Source organism: Pristis pectinata, chromosome 35 (assembly GCF_009764475.1).
Source record: "Pristis pectinata isolate sPriPec2 chromosome 35, sPriPec2.1.pri, whole genome shotgun sequence".
Lineage (NCBI taxonomy): Eukaryota > Metazoa > Chordata > Chondrichthyes > Rhinopristiformes > Pristidae > Pristis > Pristis pectinata.
Window position 1 is genome coordinate 12847612 of NC_067439.1, and position 21305 is coordinate 12868916.

At 45.5% G+C, this 21305-nt stretch overlaps 1 protein-coding gene across 3 annotated transcripts in view; it reads right to left on the reverse strand.

Annotated features, from left to right (window-relative positions):
* The window catches only part of LOC127586292 (synaptosomal-associated protein 25-like), a 69225-nt gene extending 48284 nt beyond the window's left edge, over positions 1-20941 (reverse strand). For 2 of the 3 annotated variants that reach the window (XM_052044107.1, XM_052044109.1), the window contains exon 1: positions 20782-20941. The gene's annotated coding sequence lies outside the window, so the exon portion shown is untranslated. Of the gene's footprint in view, positions 1-7232; positions 7369-20781 lie in introns of those variants that run through there. The other variant, XM_052044108.1, reaches the window with a different exon arrangement.
* Between the last annotated feature and the right edge of the window lie 364 nt (positions 20942-21305).

Here is a 21305-nt window from a genome sequence, read left to right on the forward strand (position 1 = left end):
GGTATTGTAATGATGTGGTGCTGTAATCATTGAATAAACCTCCTTTGGGAAAGGAAAAAAAAGTTGGCAGAACTAGTTTCCTCTCTCTTCACTTTTAGTGATTGTTCTTTCTTATCAGTCTTGTGTGCTTTTGATGCCATTCATTACAAAACTGTAGAAGGGCAGTTACCATAGAGAGTGATTTTTGTGTATTTTCCAACTTATGGACAAAATCAACTTCTGGACGTCTGTAAACAAAAAAGGAACCAGTTGGTTACCTAGGGATGGCCTGTATTTAAAGTGCTTACTGGAAGTGGATAACTTGCATCTCTAGTTCAGAAGGTTCATAGTTGCACTATGCAGACTGAAGCACAAGCACCAGACATTTCAGTGTAGCAAGGGAGCCCTTACTGTCAATTCTGTGAAGGAGACCATTCAACCAAAAAAAAACCCTTCTGGAACATAAGAATTAGAAGCAAAAGACCATTCAGCCCCTCATGTCTGTTCCATCTATCAGCAAGATCGTGGCTGATCTTTCACCTCAGCGTCACTCTCCTGAACTAGCCCCACATCCCTTGATTTCCCAAACATCTAAAAAAATCTGTTGCACTTGCCTTGAACATACTCTGCAACTGGGTCTCCACAGGCCTCTAGGGTATAGAATTCCAAACATTTACCAAGCTCTATATGAGGGAATTTCTTTTTAGCCCAATTGTCAATGGCCAACCCCTTATTTTGAGACTGTGACCCCCCCCCCCCCTCACTCTAGACACCCAAGACGGGAAACACATCCACCCTATCAGTTCCTTTAAGAATGTTGTACGTTCCTGTGAGATCACCTCACGTTCTAGATAGTCCAGGCCCTGGCCATTTAAATCTCTTCTCAAAGGAGAGACCATCCCAGGGATCAACTTGCGAATATGTTGCAATCCGTCTAATAAAAGTACAGTAAAACTCAAATAATCCACTTTGATTTTTTTTTGCAAATCCCGATTACATGGCATGTGGCTCACCAGGTCCGTTTTTCACACTCCCTTGAAAATCATGGGGCTCCTTTTCACACACTCCCTTTAAAATCACTGGAGCTTTGTTTACTACACTCCCACTCCAGATGAAGGGTCTCGACCCAAAACGTCGACTGTCCGTTTCCCTCCGCAGATGCTGCCTGACCCACTGAGCTCCTCCAGCAGTTTGTTTCTCGCTCCAAATGCCAGCATCTGTAGTCTCGTCTCCCTTTAAACTCAGACTCACTAGAAAATGTATTATGTCACTGTGTGACATCTAGAAAAGGTGAAGTAAAAGCATGTTTGTGCATTGCAAGTAGCATCCTAGAGTTCCAGAAAAAGTCAGTCCAACACCAAAGTCCTGATTATCAGAGCTTTACTCTATATCCTTCATTAGGAATGGAGATTAGCATAGAGACAATACCCCAGATGCAATCTCACCAGTTTCCCACATAATTGGGGTGAGAGGTCTCTAATCTTGTCCACAAATCCTATTGGAATAAAAGGCCAACACACTATTTGCCTGCCTAATTGCTTGCTCAGTTTGCATGCCAACTTTCAGTGATTTATGTACAAGGACCCACATCTCATTTACCATCAAAACCTTTCAGTCCCTCATCATTTAAGAGAAAACGCTCTGCTTTTCTATTTTCTCCACCAAAGTGGATGACTTCACATTTTCCTACATTACGTTCAACCTGCTGCGTTCGCGCCCATCTACTTAGCCTGTCCATATTCTCCAGAGGCCTCTCTGCATCCTCTTCACAGCCCACACAACTTCTTCACTAAAATCTCTGCAAGTAGTTAGTCACAGGGGTGATGGCAGTCAATTGACAATTATTGTCCACAGACCACCTTGTCAACCAAATCCCGGATTGAGGGGGATGGATTGACCGGCACTCTACATGCAGCAGAAGGACAGTGCCCACTCATGATTCATCTCAGCTCAACAATCAATTGGCTGTGGATGTCTTCAGAACATCCATAGCATGCGAGAGGCATTATATAAATGAAAGCTTTCTTTTCCTTTGGGTGATACAAACTTTGTCCACTCAAAATTCTCTGGGCAGCAACGTTCATATCACAGTATTCCTTCCTATTTTGACTACTTCAGGAGAGGAGCCATTTCAGTTTGCAAATCAGTTTAAAAGAGGTGGCCCTAAGCTTAACGACAGATACCTAATCCACGAACTGTGTCAATACCCAGCCATTTCAGACGGAGGAAGCCCACGTTTTTCTGGCCTTCCAGAAGTTTCCAAAATGAGAAAAGAAAACAAGAAATTTGCTTACTTACATTTTGAAATAAGAAACAAACTTGTGGGAATTGGTTTATAATTGCCACATGTACCAAAACACAGTGAAAAGCTTTGTTTGCATGCCATCCATACAGATCATTCCAACACAAGTACATTGAGGTTCTAAAAAGGAAAAGCAATACAGAATGCAGGAAATAGTGTTGCAGTTACAGAGAAAGTGTAGTGCAGGCAGACAATAAGTTGCAAGGGCCATGATGAAGTAAATTGAGAGATCAGGAGTTCATCTTTATTGTACAAGATGTCTCTTTAAGAGTCTTATAACAGAGGGATAGAAGTTTCCTTGAGCCTGGTGGTGCATGTTTTCAAGCTTTTGTATCTTCTGCCCAGTGGAAGGGTGGGGGAAAAGAAGAGAGGATGATCGGGGTGGGAAGGGCCTTTGATTGTTGGCTGCTTTCCCAATGGGAGGATCTCAGTGAAGATACTTCACCAGGTAATTTTGTGGAAAGTAAAGCAAAACCTCCAAACTTGTCGTATCCACTCCCTGCTCTGGTCTCTCAACAACACTAAAAATCCAAACCAAAATTCAAGGTCAAAGTCAAGTTTACTGTCATGTGCACAGGTGCAATGAAAAACTTGCTTGCAGCAGTATCACAGGCACACAGCATCATACAAGCAGCATTCACAAGAAAAAACAAATTATAAACAATTTTTACAAGGAAGAACACAATTAGAACAAAAAAAAAGTCCATTTTAGTGCAAAGTGTTGCGAAACTGAGAGTGATTAGAGTTTTGCCGGTTGGTTCAAGAACCGAATGGTTGAAGGGAAGTAGCTGTTCTTGAACCTCAGTTCCACCCTCAGTGTAATGCTTTTCTGCATTAATTTCCACCTTAAAATACTATGAAAAGTCCAAGCAATATGGTAATAGTGACTCACCATTTGATAAAAGGTGTACATAACGCTTCAAATACAAACTACAAGTTCCAGAAAAGTACTGCAGGTCCACTGGGGTTAAGAGTGGTTAACACCTTCTAAGGAAGGGCTTACCCATAATGTCAGAGACCAGCCACGTACTTCCAGTATTTAGAATGCAACTTTGCTCCCCAAGGAAGTTACAGCTGTACAAGGCGTTGGCAAGGCCACGTGTGTACACTTTGCGTACAGTTCTGGTTGCCCTGCGATAGGAAGGATGTCACTAAACTGGAAAAGGTTTACAAGGATGTTACCAGGACTGGAGGGTTTACGTTATAAGGAGAGGTTGGATAGGCTCAGTCTTCCTTCCCCTGCAGCGTAGGAGGCTGAAAGGTGACCTTATAAAAAGGTTTATAAAATCTTGAAGGGCAAAGATAAATAGCCAGGTCTTTTCCCTCGAGTAGGTTAGTCAAAATTCAGAGGCCATCAGTTTAAAGTGAAAGGGGAAAGATTTAAGGACCTGTGGCAACTTTATCTCACACGGAGAGTACTGCACGTATGGAACGAGCTACCAGAGCAGATACAATTACAACATTTAGAAAGCATTTGGACAGGTACGGATAGGAAAAGCTTGGAGGGATTTGGGCTAAATGCAGGCTAACAGGACTAGCTCAGGTAGGCAACTTGGTCGGCATAGACGAGTTGGGCCGAAGGGCCTGCTTCCGTGCTGTATAAAACTCTATGTCATGGTGGTGTTGGAGAGGGGGTGGATTTCATGGGCATGAACAGCTTCACATTACCTCCCCTGGGATGGTGGTATTCTAGGTGACGATTGCATCTGGGGTATTGTCCAACTCTAGATAGTGATGTTCCTACAGGTTTCATTGTCTGACCTCCCAGCTCAAACCAAGCATTGCCCCCCACGCAGGTCTAACCGTCGTACCTCCTGGCAAGATTTGAGTGGGGTGCCCACAGTGATTGGTGCTGGGTGCCAGCCTTTCACAATCCCTTAACTGACTTGGATAAAGCCAGCAAAGGTACAGCTGGTAATATTGCTTGTGATTCAAAGATAGGTCAGCAAACAAAGATAGGTGAAGAGGACACAAGAGATAAAAGGTAGCTTAAGTTAATGAGCAAAGACATTGCAAATGGAGCATAATGTGGAAAAATGCCGAATTGTTTTGGCAGAAAAGATTAAAAACAAGGTGCAATTTCTAAATGGGGAGAAGATGCAAAGCTGAGGTGCAGGGGGATCTGGGAATTAATCACAGGCAGAACAAAGAGTTAGAAAAGCTAACAATAGCCCAATTCTGCTCCTATATCTTGATGTCTTATTGCCGCTTCTCAGTTTCATCCTCAGTGCAATGCTTTCCCGCATTAAATTTCACCTTAAAATACTACGAAAAGTCCAAGCAATATGGGAATAGTGACTCACCATTTGATAAAAAGGTGTACAAAACGCTTCAAATGCAAACTACAAATTCCAGAAAAAGTACAGCAGGTCCACTGGGGTTAAGAGTGGAGTGTTAAGAGCAGGTCCACTGGGGTTAAGAGCAAAAGCTGTGTCTTTTTTTTTTATTTTTGATGACAAAACAGGCACTTCTACATTTTCCCACATTAACTTCTTTCTTCATTCTGTCAGTAACACATTGCAGGACCGTGGTGAAACAATTGGGGGGGGGGGGGGGGGGGGGGGGGAAATGGGATCAATGTGGTGGTTGGAATGGGATTGATGGGGTGAATGGCCCACAAAGATGCTGTAATCATTCTGCAACATTGGGTAGAGTGTTTCAATAGAAGAATCATGAACATTTCCTTGAACAAGATGCAGGGAAACCCACCAGCCGCTTCACAGCAGCTAGAGGTGGGCATTAAATGCTGCTCTGCCGACAACTCCTCGGATTCCAAAAAAACAACAGTAAAGCTCTTTATCCGGCACACTCAGGGCTCTGGTGGTGCCAGACTGGCAGATTTTCTGGACTATTGGATGTTATTCTAATGACCAGACCAACACGTTTAATTCACATTTTCCCCCCCACATTATACAGTGTTACGACAAATTGCCCAGTGAACCCAGCAAGTTCAAAGGGAGACATAAGAGAATGCAGATGCTGGAATCTGGAGCAACACACAAGATGCTGGAGGAACTCAGCAGGTCAGGCTGGAGGGAATTGGATGGTCGACATTTCAGATCGAGACTAAGCTTAAAGGGAGTGCAGGAAACAGGAGCCCAGTGAGTTTCAATAAATCAGGGGAAAGGGGGTCCTGGAAGGGAGCACAGGAATTGGGGCCCCAGGGAGTTTAAAGAGAGCATGGGAGCCAGGAATAAGTTTAATGGGAGAGCAGGAACTGGGCACTGTTGTGATAAAGGGAAGATGGGAATCAGTACTCAGTGAGGCAAACTATGAAATGGCAGATCATCACATTTTTAGTGTAGTTCCTTCTACAATTTGGAAATAATTCACTAATACATCAGATCTCACTCTCAATGTCTCCATTTACACACCCTGCCCCATTTACTTCCCTTCTTGTCAGATATTCGAGAGTTCAAACCTCACCCGAGAGCCAGTACCAACCTAGCCCAACTCTCCCAAGCTCCACTGAAAGTCAAAGGCTGAACAACGGCTGTCCAGGTTAAACCAAAGTCAACTTGTCTTCCCTTGGTGGGATAGCCAGACAACCTCCATGGACAGCTGACCAGAGAAGGAGCTGCTGACAGGGAACTCCATACCACGTGGTGGATCAAGAACTTCCTCACGGCAGAAGAGTCAGTCCACAAGGAGATACAGCAGACACGATGATGATCTTGGGTTGGGCCTGGGGGGGGGGGGGGGGGGGGAGGGGGTGGGATTGAGAGGAATTTTCTGCACAGAGAGAGTGAAACCCAGAGTTCACAAGGGCAGTGGAAACATTCTAAAAGGGCTTTATAAAGGAACATGAGGAAAAATAATTTTCTGGGCAAAGGAGAAAAGGCAGAAATGGGACTGACTGGATTATTCCATGAGAAGCAGGAATAAGACATTAAAATATAGGAGCAGAATTAGGCCATTTGGCCCATTGAGTCTGCTCCATCATTCGATCATGGCTGATTTTTTTCCTCAACCACATTCTCCCTGTAACACTTAACCCCCAACCCCCTTACGAATCAAGAACTGATCAATCACTGCCTTAAATACACCCAATGACATGGCCTCCACAGCCCTCTGTGGCAATGAATTCCACAGATTCGCCACCCTCTGGCTGAACAGACTCCTCCTCATCTCAGTTTTAAAAGGGACGTCTCTTTATTCAGAGGCTGAGTTCTTGGATCAGAGACTCTCCTACTAGTGGAAACATCCTCTCCGTGTCCAGTAAACTTACTAGGCTTGAGAGTCAAAGTCATACAGCACAGAAACAGGCCCTTCAGCCCACCACCCATGCTAACCATCAAGCACCCATTGATACGAATCTGATGCTAGACGCTCTACATTCTCATTAACACCTCCCAGATTCTAACACTCACCTACACACTAAGGACAATTTACAGTGACCAATGAAGCTATCAACCTGCATGCCTTTGAGATGTGGGAGGAGATCGGAGGGAGTGGATCCCACACAGTCACAGGGAGAACGTGCAAACTCCACACAGACAGCACCAGAGGTCAAAATTGAACCCAGGTCACTGGAGCAATGAGGCAGCAGATCTACTAGCCATGCCACCTGGATGATGGACTGAGTGGCCTCCTTCCATTCAGTAACAGTTCTACGATTCTACCTATGGCCTATCTTGCCTGTCCAACACATTCCAGCCACCAGTGTCAGTGTAAACGGGCACTGCATCTGCCCATAGCCCATTATCTCTGGAAGGAAGGGTGAGAAACAAATACAGGTCACAAGCACCCTGTACATCTGAGAAAGCATTTGGGAGACCAGTGGGATGGATCTGTGGCTACGCGGGGTGCAGACATCTTCTGCCGGATGGGAGCGGGACTTTCTGCGTGACTTCTCTACCCCCCCAAACCCTTAAGCAGCAACTGCTCGAGGGTCAGGGTGCTCGTTGGGTGGTGCCGAGCAGAGCCAGGACCGCTGAGCAGACTCACTCACCGAGTCAGTGAGGCCGGTTGGCGGCCACTCTTCCCACGCTGGCTCGCTCCCCCATCACTGCTGTTTCTGTGACTCTCTCCCACAAACCGTTTGTATTCGTTTCTGACTTACGGACAGCTCTCAGGAACGGAACCCCTGTCGTAACCTGGGGACTGCCTGTAGTGTGTGTGTCTGTGGAAAATAGGCGAGACGGGGAGGTGAAAAAAAATTCCGCAATCTGAACCCTTTGGCCAAAAGTTTGATGGTCCTCTCGGAGGAAAATTCATGTAGTCTTAAAAAAAACTGGAGCCACCGTGTGTCTGAGCTCATTCACCAAGCCCACAGATTCCCTGCTGTGGCTTAATCAGCCTTGGCTTACCTCGGGCTCCTGGCAACAATCATTTAGGAGCTACAGTACTTGTACCCAGCCCAACCAATTACCTACTCTGTTGAGGAATATAACTCGAAATACTCCAAGCCTGTCAAATCTATTGTCGGATTCTTTTGAAAGACACCAGACAAGTATAATCTCCAGACCTGTGTAGCTAGGCAGTAAAGGCTGGGGTGTAACAATTCATTGGAGGACCTAGCAGTTTGTCAGAGGGGTCTTATCCTTCTTGGATTAAGGGCTATGGGGATCTGGCACGAGGGGGGTGCAGAGCCCTGGAGAGGTGCTGAGCCCTAGGGGTATGATCATATTTGGAATATTATGTTCAGTTTTGGTCACCAAGATGCCATTAAGCTGGAAAGAGTGCAGGGGGGGGGATTTACGAGGATGTTACCAGGACTTGAGTGACTGAGTTATGAAGAGAGGTTGAGCAGGTTGGGACTGTTTTCACTGGAGTATAGGAGACTGAGGGATGATCTTATAGAGGCGTACAAGATCATGAGGGGCATAGATAGGGTGAACGCACAAACAGCCTTTTTCACAGGGTTGGTAAATCAAGAACCAGAGGGCACAGGTTTCAGGTGAGGGGAGGGATTTAACAGGAACCCAAGGGGCAACTTTTTCCACCCAGAGGGTGGTCCGTATATGGAGTGAGCTGCCAGAGGAAGTGTTGAGGCGGGTACATTAACATTTAAAAAGGCACTTGGACAGGTACATGGACAGGAAAGGTTTAGAGGGATATGGGCCAAACCCCAGCAAATGGGACTGAGATGGGAATCTTGGCCAGCACGGACCAGCTGGGCCGAAGGGCCCATTTCCATGCTGTATGACTCTATATTGAGCCGTGGGGCAGGCTTGAGGGGCTGAATGGCCTAGTCCTGCTCCTCTTGTGGATCACAGTGGACGACCTTATACTTGACCATACTGAACTCCAGTTATCACAGATTTGACTACTGAACGCCTTTAGTAACCATGGTTTGCAGCACAAGCTACTGATCCTCATAACTTGGTGTCAACTGTAAACACGTATATAATTTTGTATATCCCTTGTTCCATTCCTGCTGGGCTGATGTGATAACTTGTCAACTTGTGCAAGCCCCAAGAGGGATTTGGCTGTAAAGGCATTGTTGCCAAGGCCAACACTTGATATTCATGTACAAGTATTGTGTAGCAAGAGTCATTAGAGTCACATCCTCTCCTCCCCTTTCAGTATTGTGAGGGAACATTTCCTCTGGGATGTTCTGGCCCACTCCTCCATGTCCACCAACATCAACTCTTCCTTCTCAAGGCAACTTCCAATGCCACGGCAGGAGATAGAACACCTGCCCTCGCATCTCCTCCCTTCCCACCGCCCGGGGCTCCTTCTTCCTGTGCACTGCATTCAGTGCTCACAATGTGGTCACCTCTACATTGAGAAACCATTTGCAAATTTGCAACCTGCTTTGCAGACCGCCTGTCTGGGCTTCCAATTATCCGCCAGTTTAATCCCGTCCTCTTGGACTCTGACCTTGCGGTCTTGGATTTCCTACACTGATCCAACAAAGCCTAATGTAAACTTTAAGGAACAACACCTCAGCTTCTAGACATGAAAGTGAATTCAACAACTTCGGACTTGTACTTCCAGCTCTCACAATTTTCTAGTAATTTCAGATTTTATTTCTCATCTCGTGCCACATCCTCCAAACACCTTTTGTCATTCACCAGCTACACCACCGTCTCAGCCAGTACCACTTCGTTCCTTTAATCTCTCTCATTTTACCTCTCCTGTGTTCCACCCAATCACAGACCTTGCCTTTAGTTTAATTGCCCCCGCCACCTTTTCCTGGCTCTGACAGAAGGTCAATAGACTGAAGTGATGACTTTTGTTTCTTTCCCCAAAGAGGGGTGGTACAGCTGCTGCCTCACAGCTACAGTAAGATGGGTTCATTCCTGACATCTGGTGCCGAAACATTAACTCTGTTTCTCTCTCTGCAGATGCTGCCCGACCTGCTGAGTGTTTCCAGTATTTCCTGTTTTTATTTGAGAAATTAATGTCGCCAATTCAGTTCTTGGGACCCACATTTGATCCTGACCTCTGGTACTACCTGTGTGGAGTTTGCATTTTCTCCCTGTGACCGTGTGGGTTTCCTCCAGGTGCTCCAGTTTCCTACCACAGTTGGTAGGTTAATTGGCCACTGCGAATTACCCCTTACTGTAGGTTACTGCTAAAAGGAATCAAAGAGGAGTTGATGAGGTGTGAGGGGGAGAATGACTTGCAGGGGCACAGGGAATTAAGGGGGGGGCGGCAGAGGGACTGGTGGGTCTCTCCCCGGGGAGCCAGTACAGCCCAATGGGCTGAATGGCCTCCTTCTATGTCATTCTAATATTAAATTGATCTGCTGTCTCTACACCTGCATTTCACAAAGATTGGGCAATCTGCTGTGGTACTAGAAGACCATCAACACCCTGAGGAAATGTGGCCCGAGATCAGCCAAGGGTTTTAATCAAAGACAGAAAAATTAGGGAATTAATTATTCCAAGGTAAATCTCCCCAAACAGTAAAACCCAGGCCAAAATAACCTTCAAATACCATGGTAAGGAATTCTATTGACAAGTGCTTCCAATGTTACTCTGTCCAGACACCATTGCCACCTCATGCCCCCTTGGAGGGTTGCAATAATCTCACTCCTACTGTTTCAATGCAACAGCCACCGAGTCATGGCTCCATCAGGAGACAGCTCCAAGATGCATCACGTTTCCCCTCAGCATTCACACTTCAGTCAGGCAAGGAGGTGAGAATTTAATCTTAATGAGGCCAAGCAATGTCCCAATTCACATCTAACGATATAGTTTAAATCCCTCTTCCTCTCAATTTACACAAATCCCATGCTGCTGATCCTAACGGATCTCAGTGTTCCAATTCAAGCAGCCTCTCCAAGAATAGCTCTTTCTAAACTTTGTCCAAAGAAAAATTTCAGAGGATGAACAGGTTTGAGAATTTTTTCATGCTTGCAATGATAAAAATCAGGAGTCACAGGAGGAGGCTATTCGGCCTGTGTGTCCGTGCTGGGCTTTTCATAGAACCAATCACTCCCACTCTCCCCCATTTCTATTCTTGTAGCCCCGTGGATGTTTCTTTTTCCATATATTTATTCAACTTCGTTATGAAAGATCTAGGCCTTGAAATTTAAAGTATGAAATGTTGGCTTTTGATCCATGCTCTCAAACTTGAAACATTACAGTCAACAATTTGTCTCACTTCAGAAATCCAGCTGGGCACCTTGTAGCACAAGTCACCTTTTGCACCTCTTGATATGGTTTCCATGTTAGTCACACATAGATGTCAATCCAAGTGCAGTATTGCTACTGAAGCGCAGCCAGGGAAACCAGAACAGGTAAATTGGTTTGCTATTGTCACATGTACTGAGGTACAGTGAAAAACTTTTGCATGCCATCCACACAGATAATTGCATTACAACAGTGCATTGAGTTAGTACAAGGGAAAACAATATCAGAATGCAGAATAAAGTGTTACAGTTACAGAGAAAGGGCAGTGCAGGCAGACAATAAGGTACAAGGCCATGGCGAGGTTGATTGTGAGGTCAAGAGTCCATCTTATCATACTTGTAGACCATTCAGTCTGATAACAACTGTCCTTGAGCCTGGTGGTACATGCCTTCAGGTTTTTTATCTTCTGCTCGATGGGAGGGGGGGGGAGAAGACAATTTCCAGGGTGGGTGTGGTCTTTGATTATGTTAGCTGCTTTTCCAAGACAGAGAGAAGTGTAGACAGAGTCCATGAGCAAGCAAAGTCAAGTTTATTGTCACATGCAAGAATACATGTGAGCACAGGTGCAATGAAAAACTTACTTGCAGCAGCATCACAGGCACATTGCATTCACAAGAAAAACAAACTATTCAGAAATGATACAAGACAGAACGCAATTAGAACAAAAAAAAAAGGTCCATTACAGTGCAAAGTGGTCATAGTGCTGGTATACTGAGGTAGTGTTTAGGGTTGTGGCATCATTAGGAGATACCAGGACAACCAAGATTTAGTAACACAACATTAGAGTGGGATCCCTGAAGCCAAGTCCCTGCACCTTCCTCACACCCCACTGCACAAGGCAGAAACATTCAGTCACTGCCCCCCCTCCCCAATGTCAGTCCAAACCACACAATCCTGATGCCCTAACCCTACAACGCCCTCATCCTCCCTGATTCTGGCCCCAACCCTACAACACCTCAAGCCACCACTTTTCTCCACCCTAACCCTTCTCAGTCACTTACCTTCATTGGCAACCTTGCCCATTGTCCAGGGGGCAGCCCCCTCCACTCCCATCCCCCTAACATGTCTCCCCCCTCATCACAGTTTGCATTGCAGTACCTGGTCATTATTATCTCCCTCCATCGCCCCAACTGAGAGTTATCAAGGCCTGAATTTACATTGGGTGCAGTACAAGTTCTGGGCCATTGTGTCAGCTTCCGTCACTCCTCCAGGCAGTGCATTCCACACCACAATTACTTGTGTAATACTCTCCTCACTGGACCTTAATTTGTAAGTTCTACTTACTGACTTTACTAATATTTTATTTGCTCAGCACATTGACTACCAAATGCTTGAAGGTGCTCGGTGTGAATCACTCCTTGGCTTTCACCACATTATCTCCACGATCTCTGACCTATCCCACATCTACTTGGCCCCTCAGGACTGCTCTACCATGTAATAAATCCTGTCTTCCCAGGGAAACCGTTCACCTTCTTGTTTATTTAGAACCTATCTATTTCTGCTTTGAAAATATGTGTTAACTGCCCTTTGAAGAAGAGTTCCAAAGGCTGATGGCCCTCAGAGAGAAAAAAAATTCCACTTCAATTCTGTCTTATATGGGCTTCCTTTGTTTCTAAAACAGTGACCCATCCCATCTTGCATTCTGTGGCAGAATCTTCACCTGGAGACCATCTTGCTAAACCCCTCTTCCTTATCATGTCTCTCCATATTATGGTCTGTGTGCCAGTCCATGAACATTACCTCATTATTCCTTTATTTTGCACTATTTATCTTTGTAATTTATAGTAATGTTATGTCTTTGCATTGTACTAACACAACAAATTTCACATCATACAAGTTAGTGATAATGAAGCAGATTTTGATTCTCCCTCAGTCACCTCATCCCAGGGCAAGGGCCCAAGAAAAACTTCCATTTACAGTAAAATGCCAATAATCTGCTATCTTGAAACCTCAATGGTTTGGCATTCGGCTCACTAGATGAGATTTTCCATTCTCCCTTTAAACTGGGTTCACTGAAAAACTTGTATTACTGTGTAACATCTAAAAGAAAGCAAACTAAAAATGTATTGGGGTGTTAACAGAAATCATATTCGATAGTCTGGAAAATCTGCTAGTCCAACACCACCAAGATCCCAGGCATGTCAGACTCTCAGTGTTTTACTGATGGTGCACAACCTCAAGGCATTCCAATGCACTTTACTGGCAATTAAGTACGTTTAAAATGCAGTCACCATTGCATTATAGGGTACAGGTTACAAATTGACATTGCTAAATTGCTTCATGGAATTCCTGACGCCAGTGGCCTGCTGTGTCAGGAAATGCAACAGCTGAAGATGCGTCTCAGAAACAGCAGTGAAAACCACTGAGGGAGAGAGTGAAGCTCTCCCCCTGCTCTCTACAGGTGGTGCCCTGTAATGAATAGAGAGAAGGGTTTTGGTTTAGTGTAACAGGAGTATTAAAGGCACAGAAATAACAGGGGAAAAATATAAATTGGAACAATAAGGCATCAATAGAAAGCAATCCTAGATCCCAATTAATCTGAGCCTGTCCTGGGAGCTGTCACATCCAATAATTTCACTGCCTACTAAGCAGCCATACCTGGTCTTTTTTCTCTATTTGCTGTGGTGTGGCTAGAAATTCAATAATGTGATATGTTTTTCCCGGACAGGCAGCAAGGAATTTGGCATTCTAGCTTCTGTTTGGCAGCAGGGAATTACTGCATTCAAGTCATTTGTTGAAAAGAATTCCATTCACTTATTTCTACCAATGTTACCTCTTCCCTTTCAACAGGTGGGGTTGAAGTGGAGGCTGGGGAAGGTGGTCGCTGGTTCTGGGGCTAGTGCCTTGCTATGAAGTATTACATGGTCATACTTCATGTGCGAGCTTTCTCAATGAGCAGCACAGAGTTACTGAACTGGGGAACATCCTCGAATTGCTCTCTCTGTCCTCCTAGTAATCTCCTGCCCAGAGTGCCCACTTCAGGAGTCTGGTATCGGGCAAGTGAATGAAGTGGCCTGCCCACTGAAGTGACCAAATGTAATTAGAGCCTCAATAATGGGGATGTTGACCTGGGAGAGGATGCTGAAGCTTGGTTAGCTTATCCTGGGATTTGAAGCATTCTGCAGAGACAACGTTGGTGGTATCTTCCCAGAGCATCCTGTAGGTAGTCCATGTCTCAGAAGCTTGCAGGGGAGGAGGAAAACCACTGCTGCCCAGTAGACCAAGACCTTGCATACTATAGGTAGGATCTACAGGTGCTGCCTCAAGGCAACTTCCAAAGATCCCCACCATCTGGGCCATGCCAGCTTCTCACAGCTACCATTGGGCAGGAGGTACAGAAGCCTGAGTCCCACACCACCAGGTTCAAGAACAGCTACTTCCCTTCAACTATTCGGTTCTTGAACCAACCACCACAACCCTATTCACTACAGTTTAGCAACACTATGACCATTTTGCACTAAATGGGATGTTTTCTTTTTGTTCCAGTTGTGTTCTCTCTTGTAAAAATTGTGAATAATTTATGGTTAGGTTTTTCTTGTGAATGCTGCTTATCTGATGCTATGTGCCTGTGATGCTGCTGCAAGTAAGTTTTTCACCTCACCTGTGCACACATGTACTTTTGCATATGACAATAAACTTGACTTTTGAGCCTTGAGGTCTTGCTCTGTAAACACTCAGAGCACGAAAGCCCAAGCTGGTGAATTTCATCTTCATAATATGCCTTCACTGAGTGGCAGCTCCTGAGATAATGGGAAGTTGCCCATGTTTTCCAGGGTTTCATTATGGATCAGTATTGGGATGGTGTTGTATGGTGGGGACTGGTCAATACAGAACTTTGTTCCATGGATGTTAAGTACAAGGTACTCTCGTATGCTTCAGTGAATGAGTTGACAACGACTTGGAGCTCAGCCTCCGAATGTGCACATACCCATGCACTGCTGCTCGAGAACTGGGACTAGAGTAACCTTGGTTCTGAAGTTCTCTGGCCCACCAGAAATGGAACCTGTTTAAGAGTCTCTTGGCTTCTCCACCAGAACTGTTTAATAAGAAATGTCAGAAGTTCCAGAAGCTAATCAACTGCAAACAGAAGATGTTCTTTGCATGGAAATTGCCCCAACTCTCGAGGGGGAAGCAGCAGCTGTATGGGCACCTGAAAGCTGCTGTCCAACAGAAAACTCATGGTCTAAATAACTGATGGGAGGTGCTAGAGCACAGGAGATCCAACCAATAACCATGACGTATGCGGTTCCTTCAGTACCGTCCAGACCATTTACTGCCCAAACACTCAAAGGCAAAACCCCACTGAGAGGCACAAGTGAAGTACAGATTTAAGGACAGAGAGGTAGTTAGTTCCTGTGGGAGGGAATGCATGGGAGAATTCCTCAATCATGACTCTATCCTTGACACAAGTGCTCCTGAATCCATCCCACAGCAAACTCTCTGCTCCAGCCTCTGTCACACTGACCAATGAGAAGGTATAAACAGGCCATCACGTCAAGTGAAAAATAACAAAACCTCAGGGCAGGCTCCATCACTACTGTAAGGAACTCGGTCACAAATTTACAGCCTTATCTCCTGTGTCTGGGAAGAGCAGGATATACTAGGGGATCTCAGATGCCATACTGAAGACACTCCTCAAAGAAAAAGACGACAAGACCAATTGTAGTAACTGCAGAGTGGGTTCCCCTTTTGTCACTGCCAGGATCCTCCTCAAACACCTTCCCACAGTGGCCCAAAAATTTCTTGAATCACAGTGTGGATTCTGTCAAAGGGACTTGATCTTCACTGTGTAACAATTCCAAGGGAAATGTAGAGAGCAGCACCAATACATGGTCTTTAGTGACCTCACAAAAATCCATTGAAAGGGACTGTGGAGCATCCTTCTAAGGGACTTCTCTCCATTGTACATCTGCTTCATGACTGCATGCAAGTGATGATCTTTACTACCGAGTCCACAACAGATCCAGTTTCAGTGCAGTCTGGTGTCCAGCAAGACTGGGTCATCTCCCCAACATTTCTCAGTCTTTCCTGAACAATACTGCATTTCAGCTCCGACCAGCTTCCTACTGGAAATGGATCCAATACACAAGACAAATGGGAAGAAGTTCAACCTGCATCACCTTAACTCCAGGGATATTTCATATTTCCCCGCAACATTGGAGGCCATTACACCTACCAAGTAAATGCTGGCTCCTGAGCAACCCCAATCCCCCACTTAGTTCCCTGGAACCTATTCTCACATGTGCCCATTAACACCCCCACCCCCCCGATGCTTCCAATCACCTACACTTGGTTTAATTTACACCATGAGACTCCCGCTTAGTGTGCTCAAATTAAAGACAAACAACAATTAGGAATCTGGAGAAATTTTTCAGTTGGTCCCTTTGCCATAGTGACGTTATTTCTGTCTAATTAAAGAAACTACATCAAGGTCCCAAAAGACTGAAGTAGCAGCAGACTCCAAATGTTAGCAATAACACTACTCATAGACATGCACAAGTTAAACCTGCAACCCATTCATCCCCTCCAGTACGTTTTCCTATTCAGTGAGAACATGTCTCATTGTATGGTAACTCCATCTAACCACCATTGTTAAGTTTCCAAAAGTCTGAAAGCATGGATCACCAGGCTCAAGGACAGCTTCTATCCCGCTGTTATAAGACTACTGAACGGTTCACTAGTATGATAAGATGGACTCTTGACTTCACAATCTACCTTATTATGGCCTTGCACCTTATTGTCTACCTGCACTTTCTCTTTAACTGTAACACTTTATTCTGCATTGTTATTGTTTCACCTTGTACTCCCTCAATGCACTGTTGTAATGAATTGATCTGTATGGATGGTATGCAAGACAAGTATTTCATTGTAACTCGTTACATGTGACAATAATAAACCAATTTAAACAAAAACTCAATTTTAACATTTTTGATTGGTTCCAGCAGCTTTAGTGGTTCATTGGGCAAAGTTCAAGTATGACAATATCCAGGTTGTGTTGATTTTAGACTCCCCCACTAACCCTAACCCACCAGAGGGAAGAGCCAAACAGAAATTGGTCCTCAAGTGTTTGCACTAAAGGCATAATCATAGTCAAAGAGTTACACAGCAGGGAAACAGGCCTTTCGGCCCATCAAGTCCATGCTAATCACAAGTCCTACACTGCTCCCATTTTATTCTTCCCACATTCCCACCAACTCCCTCCAGATTCTACCACTCACTGACACAATAGGGGCAACTTACAGCGACCAATTAATCTACCAACCTGCACGTCTTCGGGATATGGAAAGAACTCGGAGCATCTGGGGGAAACTCACACGATCACAGGGAGAACATGCAAACTCCACACAGACAGCACTGGAGATTGGGATCGAACCTGGGTCTCTGGTCCTGAGGCAGCAGCACTAACTGCTGTGCTGCTGATATGGAGGCTGACCCTGCTCCTAACTACCTACTCCCTCTTGATTCGTTAACCCCCCCTTACCACCAATACCCCTCCTGATTCACTAACCCCTTCCTGACCACCAACTCTCTCCCAACTCACTAACCTTGTTGCCCACTGATACCCTTCAGATTCAAAGACCAACCATTCCCTCCTCCACATCCCCATGATCCCCTGGCACTCCAGTCTCAGCCCCACTCACTCACACATCATTCAGCACCAACCCTGACCCTCCCAATCCCGTATTCGTATATTTAGTCCAAGCACTTTTAGACACTCGAGGGAAACAATCTGTGGGGCTGTTTTGCCTTACAAGGAGCTGGCATGGACTCAATGGGCCAAATGGCATCCTGAGACTCACTTCTGAGCTTCTATAATTAATTTTACCTCCGTCTCCACCTTCTTCTGCAGAAATATATCAAAATATCTGATATCATCAAAAAAACTAACAGTTGGGAGATAGCCATTTTAAATATTGTGCCAAGACCATGTTCTAATCTGCCATTACACTTACCTTTAATATTTTCCTGAATCAATCTACTTTTCCGCTTAGATAGATTGAGTGAGATCATCTTTAAGTATTTCATTTGGTATTTAGAAGTAGCTTGTCTAAGTGGGGTCTTCGTAACCTCAGAAGCTCCCAACTTACCTCCCAACTGTTATTTTTGAAGGGCAGGAACTGTTGTCATGTGGGGTTAATCATGTAGCCAGTAGCAAAAAAAATGTAGCACGTACAGTGAAACATGCAACAACATAGCACACAGCATGAAACATGCAACATGTGGTTAAACATGTAGCACGTACAGTGAAACATGCAGCAATGTAGCACACAGCAATTAAACATGCAGCAACATGTAGTATACAATGAAGCATGCAGATTAAACGAAGCAATATAGTTAAACATGTAGAAACAATATATAAACATGTAGAACACGGCAATGAAACATTCAGTAACATGTAGTTAAACATGCAACACATGGCAGGGAAACATGGTTAAGTACATAGCAACAAGTAGTTAAACATGTAGCAATGAAACAGCCCAAGCTGGCAAGAGGTAACCATTGACCGAACACAAGCAGATCTGCCCAGCTCTTCTGAAAATCATTCTTGACCAGGATCATTTACATCCACGGAGGGAGCTGGCAGAGCGTCTGATCAGCATCTTGTGAGATGATTCCTTTGACAGTGCAGCACTCCCTCGGTAAAGGCACCAGTCACCTGCTCAGCTCACGTGAATGAAGCTTGAATGACCGGTGATAATGGGAGAGGTTCACCACAGAGCCAAGTCGAGAATGGTTATTCAATTTAACCACTAGCCCAGCTGTTACTTCACTGTGAGTTGCTCATCTCTAGGCAAATATGTTCAGATCATAATGGACAGGTGACAGATTAAAAGATTATTGCAGTATAATTTACAGTATAATCCACTATTCAGAATTCCTGATGGCTCAGCATCTGGCTGGGGCCCTGTTTCCTGCACTCATTTTAAACTCACCCAGCCCTGTTTCCCCACATTCCCTTCCCACTCAACAGGGACCCATTTCCTGCCCTCCCTTTCTATTTACCCGATTCACTGGATTAGCTACAATCAGAATGTGTAACATCTCAAAAAAATGAATTAAAAGTGTCGAGGTGTTAATAGAAATAACATTCAATAGTCCAGAAAATCTGCCAGTCAGGCACCACTAAATCTGCTGGATTAACAGAGATCTGCTGCATTTTGTTCAATCTCCTCACCTTCTTTTGAAGATGCTGGATGGCATCAGCATGTGTTATTGCACAAAACCATCCATTTATGGTGAGGAGTCTGTTTCTCCACAGGAGCATCGCACCAAGCTGCCCACAATACTCACTCTGTCCAGACGGTCTGCACAGATCAGGAGGGATACTACCCAGTGCATTCCAAGTGTAGCAAACTATATTGATCTCAGACCAAAAGTGGAGTCACCCAAGTCCTAGCAGCACAGAAACAGGTCCTTCGACCCAAAGAGTGTTTGCCATCACCCTTTTACACTAACACTATATTCATCCCCTTTTTTTTAAATTCTCCCCATTAACCACCCCCCCCCCCCCCCCCCCCACCCACCCTCCATTCTCACCTAGGGGCCATTTTACAGCAGCTAATTAACCCACCAACCGCACACGTCTTTCGGATGTGAGAGGAAACCGGACCCAGGGGAAAAGGTGCAAACTTGACTTGGGTCCCTTATCTTAAGGAGGCTGAGGTGAAGATCCGAGAGCAGCTTTTAAAATGATGAAGGGTTTTGACAGAGTGATGCAAAAGGATTTTTCCACGTTTGGAGGAGTGTGTAACTAAGAGATCCAACACAGAAACAGCATCACTCAGCCCAACAAGACTACGTCGAAGTCATGCATCCCTTCACACTAATCCCATTTTGTTCTCCCATCTTCCCCGGCAACTCGTCCACATTCTCTCACTCACCCAGACACCAGGAACTCACGCTTTCAGGACACGGGAGGAGAACCCACGCAGAGAGCGCCGGAGGTCAGGATCGAACCCCAGTCACTGGAGCGCTACCTGTTGCGCCACTGTGTGCACACCCCAACCGAGGAGACCTGTCGCTTACTCTGGAGAGGTGCCCCTGCCTCCTGCCGGTAAGCAGGATGCCCCGAGTGGGTTGCCACCCACCCCATGCGGGTACCCAGCCCCGCCCGTTCCAGAACCCGTCAGATTTTCACTTCAAGCGCCAAACAAACCCGAATCTCACTGTAATCCCAGTGAGAACCAGACTTCCTTCTGAGCCGCCCTCATCAACGACGAAATTGCTTCACACCTCACGGCGGCAGCCTGGATCAGCTCAATCAATGAGGCGACCCGTTAGTTCAGTAATAATCTAGTTTTTAGCACCCCAGAATTATTGGTTTAATATGGTAACAGCAGCCAGGGCGCCGCTGTGAACCCAGCCACAGCGCCCTGAAGTTGGGAACTTGTTGCCATTTAGTATTTTGCTACATCTGTTGCAATTTCACCGTAATCAACAACTTGCAGCACAAGCCAATATCGGGCGAGCGGCGCACCCGACATCCCGAGCCGGCGTTGTTGGAAGGATTGGCCACTTGATGCTCACAGGACCGCGGGAAGCCACGGGCACTTCGTGAATGCAAATCCCCGTCCCGGCTGGCGCGGAGTCTGAGGTCCCAACTCTCCCGGTCACCCACCCCCCCCATCATTCCGCCAAGTCAGTGTTTAAAACAAAGTCAACAAAAGGTGCCTTCTTAGGAGCCCATGCCGTTAAACAGAAACCTTTTCTATACTGCACAGCCCAGAGACGCCGGCGCTTGTTACTGAAACCTGTTTGGCATTATGTGTTCTTATCTGAAAAATAACATTCGTGCTGTTTGCAATTCTCCCTATTCTGACATAGAATGCTTCAATTCACACTCCCTTAAGTAATCAAGCAATAGTATAAACATATTGTAAAGTAACAAGCATTTTTTAAAAAATCGTGACTGACCGTTAATCTTTCTCAATGCCTCTTTCGTGCATGAAAAGATAAGCGTAAATCCGGACTCTGGCCGCTGCTTCTGCCTTTTGTTGTATCTCTGGATGAATCACTGTTTAAGAAGCCTCGGCGAGTGAGAGGCTGGTGTGTAACTCCCACAATTCCTAATCAGGAGGCACGCTCACTGCAGCAAATGCTGTCAGCCTTTGACTGACACTGCGCCCTGCATTCAGGCACCGCCCAGACAGCCGGTCGACCCCAGACTCGGTGTCCATTCAAACAAAGGAACCGCTCGAATCCGACTCACTTACTCAATCTGCAACTTGACACAGAGCTCAGGCCGGGTGCAAGGGAGCTCCGGCTGAGTTGATTCCCCCGATACAAACAGAGCACCGCCGTTTGTTGAAATGACAAAGACCACTTAGCTAGCTTGCAACCGTGTGCAGCATCAATCGTGGAGAAAGGTGGGCTGGTTCTAGAACCAGGTTCCCCATTATAGCAGAAACGATTAAAAAAATAAAGCAGAAATCTGACTC